Below are 4,230 nucleotides of genomic sequence, written 5' to 3' on the forward strand. Positions count from 1 at the left end.
TTAAAAGTAGAAAAGTAAAAATGATAAAATCTAACCATTGATTTCTTCCTTCCTTCCTTCCTTCCTTCCTTCCTTCCTTCCTTCCTTCCTTCCTTCCTTCCTTTCTCCCTCCCTCCCTCCTTCTTCCCTCCCACCCTCCTTCCTCCCTCTCCCCCCCTCTCTCTTTCTTTCTTTCCTTCCTTCTTTCTTTCTTTCTTTCTTTCTTTCTTCTTTTTTTCTATTCTTTGTTTCATCCTTCCTTCCTTTCTTTTTTCTTGTCTTCTTAGTATTTTTGTTTGGATGGTCTTGAACTTCTGATTCTTCCTTTTGTGTTTACTGAATCTGCGGTCTGTTCCAACATGCCTGGTATTAGGAAGTACTGGAAATTGAAACTATTACTCCCTCCATATTGAATAAACACTTTAAACTCTGAATTTTGCCACTGTTCCAAACTTCATGTATCTCTTTGAAAATTAGTCTGATCTTGCTAATTCACATGAATGATGGCCTTTTTAATTTTTCAAGTAGGCTTAATTAGTCTATTTCTTCATACCTATACCACAATGAATGGTTATAGTTTGTAATTAATTATGTTAAAAGTATGAAATATCAGAAGAAAAAAATAAACAGTGGAATACTCTTGTAAATGGAGTTCTGTGTTGATGTATGAGTTCTTATGGTTTGCTTTAAGTATAGTTAGCAAACATGTTCTTAATATTTATGAATATTGGGCTGACAAGATGATTCCAAAGGACTCTGGTTTAAATCCCAGCAACAACATGGTGGCTCACAACCATCTGTCATGAGATCTGACGCCCTCTTCTGGTGTGTGTGAGGATAGCTACAGTGTATTTATGTATGATGATAAATAAATCAAAAACATTTCTGAATATTAGTAGTCCTAGTTATACCATACACTGTTTGTGAGTTTTAAATTTTTTTACTTTGAATTTCACTTTCTTAAGTGTTATTTATATTTACTTAAGTCATATATACTTTGACATTTCTGTAGTTGTTTCATAGTCTAGTTCCATGGTGTTTTGAAAACACACCTTAAATGATTTAATCCATGAAAATTTATTATCTTATAATTGAAAAAATTAAACACATTTATGCTACATTACATTATGCACAAGTGTCCTGTTTTAGATTACACATGTGTTTTACATCCTTTTGAGCTGTTACATAACTGAACTGGATACTGAGAAGTTTAATGATGTGATTTCTCACAGTTCTATGAGCAGCGAAGTTCAAGCAGACTGGCCTGCGTCTAACAGAGCTTTTCTGCAGCAGAATACAAAAAGTGAAGAGAGCATCCTGCATAACAAGGGTGAGGCTGCAAAACTCACCTTTTCCTGTGATAGTGAAGAGCTTTTCAGGCATGTTGAATTAGCTTTCCTGTATTTTCATGGTCTGAACTCTCAAAACAGTTGGGAACTGGACACTGAATTTCTAACACCTGAGCATAGGGAAACGCATTTGCATCCTAACTTTATGTAGCTGATCCGCTGAGTATTATTTTCACATATGAAATATTGATTACATCCCAGTAAACTCAAATTCATTACTCCACAAACTCATAAATTCAAAAATCTAGAGTGTTACCTAAATTAGATATAGAATGAATCAAGGCGTGAAGGCATGATGCTTCCCGGGGCAAACCCATTGCTTCCCATGACAATAAGTGCTTCCCAATATAATCTTAGTGCAGGTAGGGAAAAGGTAGCCACATTGCAGCAAAGAAAATAAGCAAGAAGAAAGCTAACCAGTTTGAGTGTGTCCATGCCATGAGGGAAGATAGTACTGTCCTAAGCTCCTTTGATTTCATGCTCCACATTCTCAGTAAAGACTGGAAGATATGTGGAGGGATGAGCCCCAAAGACCATCAAGGCAGGGATGAGCAGCCCTGTCCCCTTGATGGCTGAGTTGAGTTCACTCAGCAGCTGTATGAACTGGGTGTTGCACGCCTGCAATTTCTGAAAGGTGAAGTGGCATATTAAAGACTGCTCTCTGGGCTTCAGTGCATGGCTCACTGAAGAGGCCTCCATTCCCTTGGGGGGGGGTTCATTGAGTATTAACTTGTGTTAGTTTTCTTCAGTCCTCACTTCTCTGTGATTTGCTCATTCTATCCCTGGAGCTTTTCACTGATTTTATTTTTATTTACCTTCAGTTTTAAATCTCTACCTTCATCTGATTTTGAATATTTTATTTTCATAAAATATTCATAACTTCGTTGAATTCTATTTTGATAACCTGATTTTCCTTCTTATTTCAATCACTTGTTTCTTGGTGTCATTCCTCTGTAAATTCATTGAGATGTTTATTAATGATTGATGCATTCTGTGAATTTTTGAACCTTTTAAACAGGTTAGACTTGGTTTCTAGTCTATTGTCTTTAGTTTTATCTAAGTTGCACTGCTTTGGAATTGTTGCTATGAGGTCTGTGGCGCTTGGCAGATTAGCAGGATCATAGCTTGTGGCTGGTGGCTCTAGGGTGTCCTGAGGGGAAGAGCTAAGCCTGGCATCAGCAAAGACTTTCACTGTGCTGAGAGGACCTGTGAGAATGTGGCAATGGACCACATGAGGTTTTGAGGAGGCCAAAGGCATGAGGACTGCATGGAACATCAAGGGCATGCTTACTGGTCTTAGAGCAGTGCCTGGAGGTAGAAATGCAAACTGAAGCCATGAACCATTCAAGACTCAGACATGCTGTCAATGTGAGTTCTCTGTGTGTTCGCAAGTGGTTGACTGTGCACAGTACTGATGAGATTTCTAAATCCTGTCAGGTTTCCTGCTAAGCAATATAGGATGAATAATGAATATGCTGTTGAGATGCTGTTTCTCCTTTGTCCCTTGTTGTGTACTTTTCTTTTGTGTGTATGTACTTCACAACATAATCAGTCACAGTATCTTCAATTAGACTACTTGCTCTTCTACTAACAATTCTAGTTATTTTCTATTTATTTATTTTGTATAAATTATGCTTTCCCATCATCCTGCCTTCACCAATTTGTACCTAATGTATATTACTTATAGATACTGAAAAGTTGTCACTGCCTTGCCTTTTCAGTGGAAGGCTGGTATGATTCTAAGGCAAATTACTGGACTTTACCTACTCTTTGGTTCTTTATTTTCTACATAAAGTTATATATTTCTCCTATTGTATACTAAATAATTTTCTTTAGTATAACATGACAGACAATTTGATTTTTATGTAATTTTTGAGAAATCTCTGGACCTCATCTATCTTATTTTTCATCTTTCTGTGACTTGAATTTTTATATTAATATCTGGTTTTCATCAAGGTCTCTGTTATGACTTTTAATTCTAGGTTTCTTTCTATTTAAAGCTACATTTTCTACCTATAGGTATATTTTTCTCTTCCCTGAATTATTCAGATATTATTTGTTTGTTTAATTATTTATCTATGTATTTTTTATTGAGACATATGCTCACTATGTAGCTATGGCTGGCCAGGACCATGTTGTATAGATCAGGCTTGCCTCAAACTCACAGAATCCTTGTGCTTTTCCCTCTCAGATGTTGAAAAACTCCTAAGGTGATTATTAAAAGATAACTTGAAAAGTGTTATTCATTATTGTGTTGTTTTAATTGTGTTCAAATATGGAATTAAATTACCTAGTAAGTTTGTTACAACCATGGATCATGTTAAGTTAAAAGTAGGATGTCTGCCTGACAAACCCAACTGAAACCTTGAAATCCATATATACATGAAGAATGCACATTAACAGGCAGATTCCTAAGAGTGTGGCATCCTTAAGAGAAGTATCTGGTCTTTAGTGTATTCTTTGCACTATTTCCTGTGTGATGCAGAATGGAAACCTTCTCCTCTACACATCTCTGTCTTCATGATCTTTCTCCATACCATACACCCAGGACCAAAGGAGGATGCCTCTGAACCTAAGCTGAAATAAAATGCCCACCAATCCCTTATATTAAGTCCTATTTCACAGTAATTGAGAGTGTAACTAGCATAAAAAGTAGGTACTGGTGAACTGCATTGTTCTTGTGACTAAACAACATGACTCTTAAGCCTTTGGAACTGGTTTAAGGAGAGAATTCAGAAGGGCTGGAATAAATAGAAGATTGAGCCAAGAGTGTGTAAGCAAAACTTAGTGGGTATTTTTCTTTTTTCCTTCCTTCCTTCCTTCCTTCCTTCCTTCCTTCCTTCCTTCCTTCCTTCCTTCCTTCCTTCCTTCCTCCCTCCCTCCCTCCCTCCCTCCCTCCCTC

General features: G+C 37.0%; 1 pseudogene; it reads left to right on the top strand.

The window, feature by feature from the left end:
• Positions 1-4,230, top strand: part of LOC110327591 — a 67,159-nt pseudogene that overhangs the window by 33,778 nt on the left and 29,151 nt on the right.

This window comes from Mus pahari, chromosome 10 (assembly GCF_900095145.1).
Source record: "Mus pahari chromosome 10, PAHARI_EIJ_v1.1, whole genome shotgun sequence".
Lineage (NCBI taxonomy): Eukaryota > Metazoa > Chordata > Mammalia > Rodentia > Muridae > Mus > Mus pahari.